We start from the raw sequence: 16,486 nt of genomic DNA, 5'->3' as shown, positions 1-16,486 counted from the left end.
GAGGCATGTCACATCACATCAGTGGCCCATGGCTTCTCAAGTGATATCTTGGGCTCCGCCGAGCAGACGGGTAAGTTGTTCAGAGTCGATCACTTAAAATCAGGGTGCAGATTCTTAGCAAATGCTGCTGGTCCCTAAGCATGCATCCTGCAACCAGAAAGCTCAAACCAGGGGTCAGCAAACTTTTTCAGCAGGGGGTCTGTCCACTGTCCCTCAGACCTTATGGGGAGCAGGACTATATGGGGGGGGGGAGAAATGAATGAATTCCTATGCCCCACAAATAACCCAGAGATGCATTTTAAATAAAAGCACACACTCTAATGTGAAAACAGGCTGATTCACAGACCGTTCGTGAGCTGGATTTAGAAGGCGATTGGGCCGGATCCGGCCCCCGGGCCTTAGTTTGCCTACCCATGGCTTAAATGGTTCAATTAGCTAGCATAGTTTTAAGGAAACAGAATTTACTTCTTGTCGCTGAGAAATTTGGGAGAGGGAGACAGATGCCTCTGGGGTGCAGCAAGACAAATGCTGGGGTACAGGGGGAAAGGAGCTGAGAAGCACCAGATGGGATGGGGAAAGGTGTGTCAGGAGCCTCGCTCCCAGATTACTTCAATGGAATGCATAAATTGTGAAGATGACTCCAGATTACTACCCAAGATGGTGGCAACGTTGTTAGTTTCCTGTGAAATGGCTGTTGCTTGTGGTTTCTGGTAGCCCCTCTCAGCTGCCGCGTTTCTTGATGAAAAAAGCATTGTATGCATTACTTGGCTAGATAATTGCATCGCAAAATTCAGAAAAGTCCAAATTTGGAAGGATGGCTGTGTTTCAGTTTGTGTATTGTGTTGGAAAGGGTGAATTAGGTAGGTCCGCTTTTATGTGTGAATGGAATTGAGATTGTCACCCATCCCTACTACCCATTCTGAGTATGTGATTCTATTGTCAAACTGCTCTTACCATCAATAAGTGTCTCCTAATGTCAGATCAAAATCTACCCTTCTGTCACCAAGCCCATTAAGCCCTGAGTCCTTTAGAAAGTTTACGCTACAGTAAATATGTTTGCCTTTAAGGGGCATATTGCCCTTCTCTCTCTCTCTCTCTCTCTCTCTCTCTCTCTCTCTCTCTCTCTCTCTCTCCCCTCCCTATTAAAGTGGGTTGTTCTCCACGTTACGCAATTTCACTTATGCGCACAGGGGCCCAAAATGTAACCCTTGTATAAGTAGGGAGGGAACTGTAGTTTTAATCCCCCCCTTTTTTTACTGATAATTTTATTGTTTTATTTTTTAGGTTTCATGACAATCAAGTAACATATAAATCTTGTGGAAAAATTAAATAAATATTTTTATTTAAGCATTCCTTTGTTTTCGTTTGTATATTCAGAAGTTCCGACATACTGAAAAGCCTTCTTTAACACAGGCCCTCGTCCAAAGGCGGCAAACCGAGAGGCGCTTCCTAGAGAGCAATTCCTGCTGAAATCAGTGCGACTTACTTCCGAGTGTGTAGCACTGTGCTTTAAAAAACCACGGTCAATTTCTCAGTCCTTTTGCTAGGTTAGGGGATTGATTCCGTTCGCTCCCCTTCTCCCGTCTTAGTAGCGTGGCCTAGGGCATGCCGTTGTGTGACAGAGCAGATTCCTTCTCTGTGTTACTTCTGCTCAAATACATTTGTCGGGGCTTAAGCTGTCACTTCAGATTGGGAGAAGTCGAAGATGTGTGGAAGCAACCTCTGCTTCTGCCAGTTAATTAATTAAGCAGAAGGCACTCGCTTAAAGCAGAAACGCAGATCGCTGTGTCCACAGCAGCGCATGGCCATCATGTCTCGCGGACAGAGCCTGAGTCAACGCTTTGGAAAATGAGCTGTGGGTCTGAGATGGCTTCAGCGGTAACATCAGAGGAGGCAGAACCCTGAGCAAGCCAGCCAGCCAGCCAGGGTGGGGTATCTTATTACATAACCAAAGGGGGCACCATTTCCCTTATAGGGTTTTGCAATAGGACTGGAAAGAGTTAGCAGGGCCACAAGTAGCAAAGCAGGGTTGGGAAACCTTTATCATTTTGAACTCACATGCTCTCATGGACAATCTTCTGGGGGGGGGGTGCATACCACTGGGGTACGTGGCAAAAGTAGCTGTGAGCGGACCCACACTGCTCTCCATCCCAGACAAGCAAGAGTTCAGTGACTCATTCCAGCCTGGTGAAATCAAGAGGAGAGGGGCCACTGAGGGGTGTGGTACAAGGAGGATCCTAAGGCCTGGATAGAGATGTGTGAGGGGCCACATTCAACCCTGTGTCTGAATGGTTCCTAGGTACTCAGACCCTCCAAGTACCTCTATTTTCCCAGGACAGTCCTGGATTTACAGAAGCCGTCCCAGTTTCTGATTTCATTTCGGAATGCCCCAGTTTTCCTTAGGAGGTTCCTAATTTCATTGGAGAAATACTGGAGGGTACAGAGTTATCTGACCCCCCGCACATCTGAAGGCAGTCCTGTATAGGGAAGTTTTTAAACGTTTGATGTTTTATTATGTTTTTATATGTGTTGGAAGCCACCTGGAGTGGCTGGGGCAACCCAGTCAGATGGACGGGATATCATCATCATTATCATTCAATAAAATAAAGGTAAAGGGACCCCTGACCATTAGGTCCAGTCAAGGATGACTCTGGGGTTGCGGCGCTCATCTCACTTTATTGGCCGAGGGAGCCAGCACACAGCTTCCGGGTCATGTGGCCAGCATCACTAAGCCGCTTCTGGCGAACCAGAACAGTGCACAGAAACCTGCCGGAATGGTACCTATTTATCTACTTGCACTTTGACATGCTTTCGAACTGCTGGGTTGGCAGGAGCAGGGACTGAGCAACAGGAGCTCACCCCATCACAGGGATTCGAACCGCCGACCTTCTGATTGGCAAGTCCTAGGCTCTGTGGTTTAACCCAAAGCGCCACCCGCGTCCCCATCATTGAATAGGATGTTCCTAATTTCATTGGAGAAATGTTGGAGGGTACGGGTATTGAGGTGACTCCACCCACTCATGAATTCTCCTCAACATGAAAGGCTTTCGGGCTGATCTGAGCTAGACAGATTCAATGTAAGCCACCTTCCTATGCACTGGTGTTCATGCAGAGCATGAAGTGAGCTGCATCACATCTCACCCTTGCAGTTCTCCTTCCTCAGTTGTTGAAATGGTATCAGCCGGGGGGTGTGTGTGTGTGCATTTGCCTGTGTGCTTACCAAACCACCCCTGCCCATTCCTGCAGTCTACATCATGGAAAATGCTTCCAGGCTCCAGCAGAGCCTATTGGCTCGTCTCCACTACACACAGCAGATTCCATGATGCTCATGCCAGAGGGAGGCTGAGAACTGAACAGAGTGTTCCCTCTGCCCTTTACTGCTCCACTGCTGGCCAGCAAGCCTCCTGGTCCCTCCCTTTTCTGGCTGATTCTTGACCCCTTTAAAGATGTTTGGGCATGCCCAGAAACTCCTGGAGACAATGGCCTGCTTCCCAGCATCAGGAGCCATGTGTTGTAAAAGCACCAGGGTACCAGGAAGTGAGAGAGAGAGAGAGAGAGAGAGAGAGAGAGAGAGAGAGAGAGAGAGAGAGAGAGATGCTAGAGTCTACAGAGGAATCTGTATGGTTCAGGGCTGCCTGGGGGCTTATTAATTCTGAAACCAAACGCAGGCTGGAACTCAATCTTTAGCTTGATGTCTGTCATGCGTACACACGTTTTGTGCTTTCCATTCTTGTTTTGTTTCATATTGTTAGTAGGGTTGGGGGAGAAATTTGATTCAGTTCACATTTAAAGGTGGAAGTACCTAATTGACGATTTCTGAAACAATACGCTTAGGGCTGCCGTGTTTCAAAAAGTGAAAATCCAGATACAAAAGCTGTTGAGTTTTTTAAGGAAAATTGCCAAAAATGACAGTGTCAACGTGGCTTGCCATACATCCAAATTTTTGGACGATTTCTGCCTGGACACTGCTTCTGACTACAGTATTCCGGGCATGTCTGGTAAATTCCGTACGTATGGCGATCCTACAACATGCAAATCAAAACATAGCTATCCTTCGAAAGCAACCCACCCTGTCATGAACTGGCAGGACAACGGGGAGGAGGAAGAGAAACCTGGCAAGGGATGTAGCCTGGATGGGGATGCAGTGGGGCAAGCAGGGGATGGGGAAGGAGAGGTTGGTGTAGGAAGTACTCACGGGGTGAAAGAGGATGGCGAAGGGAGGGAGTCAGTGCAGAGGAACCAGAGCAGAGGACCCATCACCAGAGCCAGAGGGGGCCCTGTTTCCACAAACACAGCGGGCTCTGAGGCATAGGGAGCAGCAGACAGGGTGCTCTAGGAGGCTGAGGCAGGCAAGGGTCCACAGCCCAGCTCCCTAGCTGGCCAGGTGGGGCTCGCTAGCTCTGGAAGGAGGGGTGTGATTCCTCAGATGGAGCAGGCTTAGAACAGGTGAGGGTCACCTGCCTCATCAAGCCCAGATGCTCCAATCAGCATGCAAAGAACCAAAGGGAAGCAGAGCTGATATGCTGTGTCTGCTCAACTGCCCATGTTGATGGACCTCAACTTGGATGCTCCACGATTTTTACAGGGCTTTGAGCACTCGAATTGACCCTGGACTGGGGACTTGACATACTGAACTGCCACCAGGTAAACCAGGGGTTCAGGATACAGTCAGATGGTCGGGGTATAAATAATGCAATTATTGTTATTATAAGCTGCTCCTCTTTGCAATGCAGTTCTTTAGCCAAGCGATGTGTGTTTTATGGGTGGGGGGGGAGGTAGTAGGGTAGGGCAATGTGTGCACAAAATGTATATACTGATGAAAATAACATTTGAAAACACTTTCTATCAGGGGAAATTGCTTTGCAAAAATTTGTTTTTAAGGCAACTCTGCATATAAACTCATGCATATGAGGAGAAATTCATAATGAATTTTTAATATAAAACCCCCCAACAAAGTGTTGTGGAAGTGCAGAGAACCGAACTTAAGACTGGAAAACAGAGAGAAACTGAAACTGGCCGATTCACCCATCCCTAACTGTTAAGGCTGGCACAGGGCCAGTGAGGGGTCTTGTGGCATCGGGAGAGCTTTGAGGGCCAGTTAGAAAGGCCTGGAGGGCCACATTCACCCCGTCCCCCAAGCTGAGGTTCCCCAGCTCTGCTCTAACCTGTATGCATTTGACAACACTGCCCACTTGAAACAATATGAATTGCTGCTTGCTGAAGTCCGGCTCTTCATTCAATCCCAGGCCTCTGTTTTGAAAATTCCCTGCAGGAAGCCAATAGCCTTTCACCCTGATGGCTAGCTGGCAGCATCCAAACTTGTTTGGCTGGATTTAATCCACTTAGCAACAACCCTAAATTGATTGATTTCCTTCCTCAAGGGCCAGCCATGTAGCTGTAATTTTGGACTGCCATATAACTGCAGAATTCAACAGCAGTAAACGTTTCAGTAAGTATTTCACAGACTGGGCACTTCCACTCAAGGCAGCACATTGTTAAATAAAATCGGGGTTTAAAAGTCCATGCAGTTTATTTTTTTATTCTGCAAAAATTGATTTATGTGGAAATCGTTGCATTTGGTTTTGCATTTTTAAATTCTTCATTTATTGCTTATGACTACTTTTGTTATGTTGCTGTCATTAATTTTTTTCATGTTTATTTTTTGATAATTTTTATTAATTTTCAATTGCAATCCAATAATAGCCTCATTATAACAATACCAAATTATAATACAATGATTAATACCAATCATTCAAATACCGAATTGTATAATTTAGGTGGTCCCCCACATGCTAGATTTGATGGTTTGATGATTTTCTTTATTTCTGAATTCCATAATCTTACTAATTTCAATTACATTCCGGTCAAAATAATAATCCCTTATACAACAGCTGCAATAGTAACATAACTCCCCCCCCCCCCATGTTGTAAGCAGCCTTGAGGATGGATTGAACTGTAAAAAGACAGCATACAAATAATAGTGTGTGTGTGTGTGTGTGTGTGTGTGTGTGTGTGTGTGATCCAGTAGGGCTCTGAATATGTTCTTAATGGATGGAGAAGATAAGGGGATTTGTGATTATGTACAGGCTAACTCAGCAAGTTGGACAGGCTAAGAACTGAAGTCTGAAACCCCAAATGCAATGGCAATATGGTTCCATTTTACATCTTACAAATGGGAGCTGCAATGCAGTGTTAATGTGAAGTCTATCCTGCCCAGTGTACTCCAAGATACAGTGGTACCTCGGGTTACATATGCTTCAGGTTACAGACGCTTCAGGTTACAGACTCCACTAACCCAGAAATAGTACCTTGGGTTAAGAACTTTGCTTCAGGATGAGAACAGAAATCATGCGGCGGCAGCGGGAGGCCCCATTAGCTAAAGTGGTGCTTCAGGTTAAGAACAGTTTCAGGTTAAGTACGGACCTCTGGAACAAATTAAGTACTTAACCCGAGGTACCACTGTAGTCCATTCTTTTCCTGCTCTCACACATTTTCTATAGGATTGCAGGGCAAATAGATAACTCTTTAACGCAAAAGGTGCTTTTTCATTGTGATGCAGCTGTTATTCCATTTTACCCTAATTCTGGAGGGAAGAAACCAGGCTGTGGTGAAGAGGGAGACAGCGACCCACACCTCCCTGAGCACATGTATGTTTTACTGGCTACCCCCCACTTGGACACGTCTCCTGCCTGTTTCAGGCAAGGCAATCTCCTTGGGATAAATGGTCCCATATGGCAGCAATTATGGGTTGTTTGCACAGTCTGAAACTGCCTTTTATCATGCCCAGCACCTTGGGCAGCCAGTGGTTTATTTTATGGATAATGAGCTGCACATGCGGGAGTTAATGAATGGCTTTACAAATCCAAGTTGCCCGCCACCTTGTTTTGCAGATTGCGTGCTGATGTTCTGCTTTCAAAATCACTGGGTTGTTTTTTTTATGGCGTTCTTGGAGTTTGCCATGAATAAAGTCATGCAAACAGAGGAACGAGGCGCTTCAACAACTGATCTCTCCAGATGGCTACTGAGTCATCTGGATCCATAGCAGAGCCAAAATGATCCCGTCTCCTTCAACTGAGTTATCCAAGAGGGCTTTCCCCCCCCCCTTCTGTATTGACATTGGGTTGTCTCCAACATGAATCTTGCTCAGAGCAGACCCTCTGAAGTTAATAGACATGATAAATTTGAGTCCATTAGTTACACGGGTGGCGCTGTGGGTAAAACCTCAGCGCCTAGGACTTGCTGATCACATGGTCGGCGGTTCGAATCCCCACGGTGGGGTGCGCTCCCGTCGTTCGGTCCCAGCGCCTGCCAACCTAGCAGTTCGAAAGCACCCCCGGGTGCAAGTAGATAAATAGGGACCGCTTACCAGCGGGAAGGTAAACGGCGTTCCGTGTGCTGCGCTGGCTCGCCAGATGCAGCTTGTCACACTGGCCACGTGACCCGGAAGTGTCTGTGGACAGCGCTGGCTCCCGGCCTATAGAGTGAGATGAGCGCACAACCCTAGAGTCTGGCAAGACTGGCCCGTACGGGCAGGGGTACCTTTACCTTTACCTAGTAATGCCTAGGACTTGCTGATCAGAAGGTCAGTGGTTCGAATCCCCACGATGGAGTGAGCTCCCGTTGCTTGGTCCCTGCTCCTGCCAACCTAGCAGTTTGAAAGCATGTCAAAGTGCAAGTAGATAAATAGGTACTGCTCCGGCGGGAAGGTAAACGGCGTTTCCATGTGCTGCTCTGGTTCACCAGAAGTGGCTTAGTCATGCTGGCCACATGACCCGGAAGCTGTACGCCGGCTCCCTTGGCCAATAAAGCGAGATGAGCGTCACAACCCCAGAGTTGGCCATGACTGGACCTAATGGTTAGGGGTCCCTTTACCTTTACAGTGGTACCTCGGGTTAAGTACTTCATTCGTTCCGGAGGTTTGTACTTAACCTGAAACTGTTCTTAACCTGAAGCACCACTTTAGCTAATGGCGCCTCCTGCTGCTGCTGCGCCGCCGGAGCACGATTTCTGTTCTCAATCTGAAGCAAAGTTCTTAACCTGAAGCACTATTTCTGGGTTAGCGGAGTCTGTAACCTGAAGCATATGTAACCTGAAGCGTATGTAACCCGAGGTACCACTGTACTAGTAATGCTAGAGGCAACCCACTTTCTCTTGGCGTGTCTGCCCGGTGATGGCACCATTGTCCAGTGATTTGTGGTTCTGGGTTCAACCCTGGCATCTCCAGCTAAAAGGATAAGGGAGCTGCTGGTGGGACAACCCCTCTGCCTGTGAGCCCCGATAAGCTGCTGCCAGTCAGAGTAGACCACACTGGGGTAGATGGACAAATGGTCTGATCTGGTATGAAAGGTATCTTTGAACGAGGGATCATAATGATCTCTGCAAGAGAAGCAAATCAAACAGCTTATCTGGCCTCTTGACCTCTGCTGCTCTGTATTGATCAGAATATTGACCCATGGAAACAGACCGGTTTCAAGCACATTCTAGCCCTGTAAGCGATAAAGGAAGTGCAGGCGCTACTTACACAAATGGTGCTGGATTTCAGCTGAAAGAGGGCAAGTTGCCAATATCCCAACAAAGACAAGGGGGAATTTGGCAAACTAGAGCAAAACTAGGTCGACTCACTACGGGTTACGTGCAAAGAATATCACATGAGACAAAATAATAATGACAGCACTGGTCTGGTCCTTTGCAGTGTTTTTACATAGTCATTTGACCATGAACATGAGGATAGGTTGACAAGTGTTTGGTGTTGCCTATTTCTGTGGGTCAGTAGATGTTGCATGCAGAGGGGACCCAGGTTCAATCTTTGACATCTACAGGTATCCGGTGGTTGGTGATGGGAAAGACCCTGAGAAAGACCTTTGGGCCAGAGACCCCAGAGAGCTGCTGCCAGTTTGGGTAGACAATACTAGGCTAGATGGAAGGATGAACCTGTCAATTGGCATGAAAATTTATACACGTTCTCGTGTGCATTTCCCCCTAAGATTTTTGTAAGCAAGTTTGCCCTATGTAGGCCTTTCAGCAAGCAATTCTCTCCAATATCATACATATTTGCGTCTTATTTTCATGGAGTGTTTTTATACGTACTTTGCCATGATAAAGATGTTTTGGGTGGAGAGCTGCATCACAAAATGCAAAGAAGTGTGCATTTCGAAGGACAGCTGTGTTTCAGTTCATTGTATTGTTTTGGGAAGTAAGAACTGAAATGCAGACTAAATTACAACCGCCCTGCAATCCCTGGCTTGTTGATGGAGAGTACAAGCATTTTCATACTTGGTCCTGGCCAGTTCAGAGAAGTATTCTGCCCTTTGCCAAGATCATGAGTCGTTTTAAACTCTCCAGAGCTTCAGGCAAGTTACTGCAACTCTGCCAGTTTGCATCAACTTTGAACCTGGTGAGCCATAAATTTTGGAAAAGCTGGGAAATATGATTTTATCACTAACCAGTGCTCTTAGTTCTGGCTTGTGAAGACCAAAGACCTGGACAGCATACACATTGCACTGTCTGTATCTACTCCCAGGTTCAACCACGTTTAATTATATGCAAGTCACTCCTTTGCATATTTGTTAAATTTAAGTAGCAGTTGGTGGGGAGTTGGTGGGGAGCAAGCAAGATTGGACCATAGGAAAGTCATGTTAACGCTTACCTTCACCACAGTAATGACCACAATCTCCCCAAGCCAGGCACGGCCAAACTCAGCCCTCCACATGTTTTGGGACTACAACTCTCATCATCCCTAGCTAACAGGGACGATGGGAATTGTAGTCCCAAAACATCTGGAGGGCTGAGTTTGGCCATGCCTGCCCCAAGCTGTTGTTAGTTCCAGGAGGGAAGCTGCTGCTGACACCAATGGGAGCATCACCTGGCCTAGGGGAACCTGCAGGTGTCCAGATGTTCTTCGAGTGGAACAACGGGTCAGTGCATCTGGCTGATAACCAGAAGGTTAGTTGTTTGAGCCCACAGAGGGACAGAATTCCTGCATTGCGGGGGGTTGGACTAGATGACCCTGGGGGTCCCTTCCAACTCTACAATTCTATGATTGTAAGAATCCAGATCCTACCAGCCCCAGGCTAACCCGGCACATGGCCAAGCTAGTCATCTTTTATGGAACTCAGATGAATTTGGTGCAGGGCTGTGTAAGCTTTGTTGGGCACAATGGGGTCCACTGGCCGTGGCAGAAGAGTTAGGTTTTCAGGAGCAGAGGCGGGGAACCTCCTCACGAAAGATTGCTTTCAGTAGTGTCAGCAAAGGGAAGTGCTGGGAAACTCTTGCCGGGGAACCAGTTGACCAGACCTACTTGGATGTTTTCGAGAGGGAAACAGATCTTGCTTTCCCTGGCGTGCTTTCAATTATATTACGACTTAGAGGAAAAAAGAGAAAAGAAAATAACATAATGTAATTCTGTGTCAGCGTTGTGAAGCTATGGAAAATACAATAATGGGATTGTTTGCTCTGCATTCTTATGCAGAATATTTTATAACAAATGCAAATGGCTGGCCGGGGCCAGTCCAGCCCACGGCTGTATTTTACCTATCTGATGCTTCTGTGGTTTTTCTAAGTAATTTTGTATTAAAACAACCAGTCTTGCTGGGAATAAGGCTTTCGGCTTGATAAAGACCAAATGCCCCCCAGTCCATTGAGGAAGATCATCATGTGAAGGCAAACTTCCAGTCATGCATTATTTGCTAAATTGGGAACTGTGAGCATAAATGGAATGCAGTAGTATCAATGCCTTTGTATGCACGTCTTACGGGACATAGTGCAGAGAAACCTGCATTCACATGCACATTTGAATTTGTTTCTGACTTGTACCCATCATTCTTGGTTTTGCATGTGGAATCTCCTTCTGTGTGTTGTAAGACTGACGTTAATGCAGCTGTGTGGGACAGTGGGTTTATGTAGCAAGGAAGTTCTCTGCAGTTGCCTATGAAGTCACTTGCGATGCTGAAGAGGCAGGCCATATTTTGCAGTGAAATCTGGCTCATCTCTTCAGCAGTGCAATGGAAATGTCAATGAAACCTCCAGCCAGTCTGGACTACCAAGACAACATTCAGCAACGGGTAACGTTGGGCAGTTTTCATGCGCGGTTGATTTCACACGAACATCTTACTGTGTGAAATTCAAGTAGTGGTCACCAGATGAGGGCTTTATCATACCAGAAATGAACATAGGGATTTGCTTTGTGGGATAAGTGGAGTTAAGACTCTATCCAGTGTGGTGTAGTGGTTAAGAGCGGTAGACTCGTAATCTGGGGAACCGGGTTCGTGTCTCCGCTCCTCCACATGCAGCTGCTGGGTGACCTTGGGCCAGTCACACTTCTTTGAAGTCTCTCAGCCCCACTCACCTCACAGAGTGTTTGTTATGGGGGAGGAAGGGAAAGGAGAATGTTAGCCGCTTTGAGACTCCTTCGGGTAGTGATAAAGCGGGATATCAAATCCAAACTCTTCATCCTGTATCATAATTTTGTGTCACAGTAATAAATGCAGGGTATATGGGATGCTTATGCATACTTCAGTGTAATATTTCTTCATAGTAATGGGCAGAGGTGATGTTCTCTTTACTGTCTAGGTCTCTTAGAATGACGCCATTTTCAAATGGTAGCCCAAGAAAGTCAGCATTTTGGGTTTCCAAGTGCCCCTTAGAGGACCAGGCAATCCTACAGTGCAATCCTATGAGTGTTTAGTTAGAATGCAGTCTCAATGTGTCCAAAGGGGGATTACTCCTAGGCGGTGAGTAACAGGATTGCTGCCTTAGACAACTAGTATTAATTGACCAGCACTATTTAGCAACTTCGTGTTTTTTGAGGATACCAGTATAATGCTCAAGAAGAACATCCCTTGAAACACAGGTCAGCCATATAGCCATGCATATTTCCTGGCTCGGGGCTGTGTTGAAAGCTTTAATTGAATTGAGGACAAAAAAATGAGAGATATATGAGAAACAGGCACTGCAAAGTTGAAAGAATGCTTGTGTTTTCTTTGAGTTTAGCATTCCAAGCTTGGGTAAGAGAGGATTCATAGAGCTGGCCTTACTGCCTTAGAAGGCCTGACACCAACCCTAGCCCCGTTCCCAGCTACCTTGATTTGTCAAGGAGATGGACTGATTTTTTAATATGCGGTTGGACTTCTAAATTGCTAGGAGAGACCTAAAAGAGGATGCCTCTCTCTTATACCATGCTTCAGCAAAGGATGCTGTGGTCTAGCCACCCGAGAGGCAATGGCAGAGCTTCATGCTCCGGCACTGGGGGCGGGGGGGGGGGGCGGAGAGCAGGTGGGGCGGGGCTGGCATGCATCCTGGGGGCATGGTGTGCCGCCTGCACTCCTCTTCCTCCACCAGTGCTGAGAGATATGGCCATCAGACAAAAAGAGAGGAAGAGAGAGGAGAGAGACCTGAGTTTGGCTTACATGGATAAGTAACTTAGGGTGCTGCTGACTAGAGAGATTCTGCTACGGAAGCAGTGGCTCTCTATCTGAGTGTGTACACTTGTCGTGTGAACCTGTGGCCCTTCAGATGTTTCCAGACTCCAGTTCCCATCATCCCCAGATAACATGACCAGTGGTCAGGGATGATGTGAATTGTAGTCCAACAACTTCTGGAGGGCCATAGCTCCCCCAACTCTGGTTTAAGCCACACCTTCATCTATCCTCAACCATAACACAGAAATATTGCAAAAAGACAACAAGACTTCAGTAGCCTCCTTCCAAGGGGAACCAAACCTGGCATCCTCCTCACCACTTGGAGAAGTGGAGTGAATACAACAATATTTTTGCTTTCTATACCATCCTGATCAGGGATAGGGCCTTCCTGCTGCTGTTGCACTACAGCACCCATCATCCGTGACCATTGGCCATGTTGGTTGTGGATGATGGGTGTTGATGTCCAGTAATATTGAGGCGGCCATCGGCTCCCCATCCCTGGTCAAGATGGGACCCAAAACCAGCTTACATAGCCACTATGAACCAGAGAGAGAGAGTTGCAGTACTCCCCATCCTCACTTTCCTAACCTCACTTTCTATCTCTTCAGCAAAGAAAGTAGATGTGTTGCTTATTTAATGAGAAATGAAATACCAGTATGTAAAGGCTGGTAATTAGCAATTTGTTCTATAACTAAGGTTTCACAAGCCATAAAAAGATAGAAGAAGCAGAACTTCTATTGAAACTTCCTTTGAGATAATAACACCGATGCAGTATTAAAATAAAATTAAAAGGGGGGGAAACAGCACCCAAGTCTGATTTCTTCTCCCTGCGCAAGCTATATAATGGTCTCATCTAAATTTTATATGGGAAATATAAAATCCCCTGTGTATAAAAATAATGTCTCACTATTAATCAGATAATGTCAAACTTGCTTTCAGTTTGATCCCAAGCCAAGATGCTTTGCTTATTGGAAATGTAAATTAGCCTGCTAGCTAACACTGGTTCATGGGGAATTTACAGGCCTTTCCTTTTCGTTTTCAAACAGATCTCTTTTTAAAAACAAAAAACAAAAAACCTTCCATTGCCATCTTGCTCAATAAGAAAAAAGCTAGTTATTGGCAAACATTGACTCCCTCTCCCCCCAGCCAGAGGAGCCACCTTGGAAAAAAATATTGGGGAACACTAGGTAAGCCCCACCCTGCATAGTCAATCGCAAGACACTGCAGGCACACCATTTGAGTGACAATGTCCATTGACTTCAGGAGGGGGCAGCCCCCTCCAATATTTTATTGGGGGGGGGCAAAAGAACCTTGAGCCCTAGAAGTAGGTTCCTATGCCCCCAGCCCTTAGTGGTACCATTTGCTAGGCTGGTGCGATGTTCCGAAATGCTTGCAGACCCTGTGGTCAGGGCAAACTTGTTTGTGGTAGAATATTGGCAAACAGAACCACTTCAGTGAGGGGAAAGGGTGAGATAATCAGCTTGGATAGGGACAATTTGACTTATGTCCTGGGAGCAATAAGTGCTGTGTACGGTTGTGGCTCAACTCTTTGGGATCAGTGGAGAAGAAGGCAGGGAGCCCAACGGTAGTTGGAGCTAGAGCCAGAACCAATGAGAAGCAAAGCCATCTGATTCTAGTTTTGTCCCCATTCTTTCACCGTATCAAGTTCTGTCGTGGCAACACCAAGACAGAAGGCAGGCTGTCCTACTTGACCTAATGGACCACCAGCTACCACTGGTGTGCTGGGCCTGGGGGTAACCCATGAAATGTGGTCCAGGACCGGTCCAGAATCCAAAGGTTCCACTAGGAGTCAGTCCAACAGGGCCAAGGCAGGACACGAGGCAGGATACCAGGCAAGGACAGGTACAGGAACTCTGGCATACATCAGTGTTGCTCCCGCAACCTGGGGCGGGGTCCGACAACCTTTTATCTTTGTCAGGGTAGCGGCCGGTCCTGATCCCCCGGTGACTCACCTCCCTGTTTCTCCCGAAGGCGAGCACTCCTCCTGCGAGTACTCAGGTCTCTCCTTCTCTCAGACCTTAGTCTTTGCAGCTTGGGAGGCGTCGGTGGGTTACTAGACCCAGAGGCCGCCTCAGCCTCCCCTGACCCAACCGGTAGTGGAGCAGCTGTAAGTGATGGCCCAGCTGAAGGCAACGAGGTAATCCCCGCATCTGGAGCCAGGGAACCTGTGCAGACTGGGACTCTTCAGGATCAGGCCCCAGACTTGGTTCAGATGATGCCTGAGACAAAAGATCTGGTGCAGACTGAGACTCCTCTGGTTCCGAGTCCGAGCCCAAGTCCCAGGCCATCACAACTGGTGTACTAAAAAAAAAAAAAAAAAGGTGACTGGCTTGCCAAAGTCTGTGTTAACTGAAATAATGGCATATTTGCATAGAATTGTAAGTTGGAAGCAACCCTGAGGGTCATCTAGTCCAACCCCCTGTAATGCAGGAATTTCAGCTAAAGCATCCATGACAGATGGCCATCTAACCTCTGCTTTAAAAACTCAGAGAGAGAGTCCATCACCTTTCCACGGCCAAACAAGCTCTTACCCTCAGAAAGTTCTTCCTGATGTTTAGTCAGAATCTCCTTTCTTGTAACTTTGAAGCCATTGGTTCGGGCTTCAGAAAACAAGCTTGCTCCGTCTTCCCTGCATCTGCTTTTAGATTAAAAGCCTAATGGGGCAGAGAAACCTGTCAAACTTGTCAAACACCAAGTACATATTAAAGTATGTAAAAGAGGTACGTGTCCACTGTTCTTTGGACTATGATCCCATATATTAAGCATGCTGTGTTACAAAGAGCGAGTGTGGTGTAGTGGTTAGAGTGTTGGACTAAGACCTGGGAGACCAGGGTTCGAATCCCCACTGGGCCATGAAGCCCACTGAGTGATCTTGGGCCAGTTGCCACCTCTCAGCCGAAATTACCTCACAGGGTAGCTGCTGGGGATTAAATGATATGGGGGACAACCATGCAGTAGTGCCAGCTTAGCCTCACAATGGTGAGGCTGTGGGTGCCATGCAGCGGGCATGGCCCTGGCACTGAAATTTGTGGGTGCCGGCCCCTTCATGGGGAATTTTGTAGGTGCTCGGGCACCCAGGGCCCCAGACCTATGCAGCCATGTGTGCCACCTTGCACACTTTGAGGATTGGTACTATGTAAATGCGATAGATAGATGGCAGTCCAGAACTGAGATAGAAGGAGAAAGGAAAAGACCTGAAGAAAAGACCATGAGAACAAGTTGAAACGAGACCAAAACTTTAGAAGCCATGCTTGGTGTTTTGTCACAGAGACAATCATTGCCTTACTGAGGTTGTGAAGTGAAAATCACTTCAAAGTAAGCTCAAATGGTATCAGTGGAATTGAGTACCAGGGGTGGGATCCACCTTGCATTTTTATCCTGTTCTGTTTCCAAGGTGGTGCCATAGCCTGTTAATCAAAGATTATTTCGACAGTCTGGGGCTTCTTTCAATTCTGTAATACAGTGCTACCTCGGTTTAAGAACAGCCCTGTTTACAAACTACGGTATTCTGTTTACGAACTCCACAAAACCGGAAGTAGTGTCCTGGCTTGCGAACTTTACCTTGGTTTAAGAACAGAATCCGAACAGTGGAAGGGCACCGGAGGTGGGAGACCTCATTAGGGGAAGCGTGCCGGTTTAAGAACGGTTTCGGTTTCAGAACAGACTTCCGGAATGGATTAAGTTTGTAAACCGAGGTACCACTGTACAAGGTTTTTCCCTTGCTGGACTTTGTCCCAGCCAGTACATACAGACTGTCTCTTTACATAGAAGACAAAAGCCATTGTTGGCAGTTTGGAATTGGGCATGCTAGAAATTGATTCACAAAGAAATCGAAGCCCCCCCCCCCCAGTCAGTTATAATCAGAACAAAATTAGAAACACCCACAGATTGAGCATATTTCAGTGAACTCTTAACCGAGAACTCCCACATGAGTTATCAAGGATGCAATGTCTAGACATATTTTTTGGCGGGGGGTGGAATTGCTCCATTTTGGATAAAAGCCTAGCTTGCTGCAGGCCCAGCTCATAAAAGCCTATGGATGCAGATCA

This window comes from Podarcis bocagei (genome assembly GCF_964188305.1).
Source record: "Podarcis bocagei genome assembly, chromosome: 7".
In the NCBI taxonomy this organism is placed as follows: domain Eukaryota; kingdom Metazoa; phylum Chordata; class Lepidosauria; order Squamata; family Lacertidae; genus Podarcis; species Podarcis bocagei.
This window is presented reverse-complemented; position numbering follows the sequence as displayed.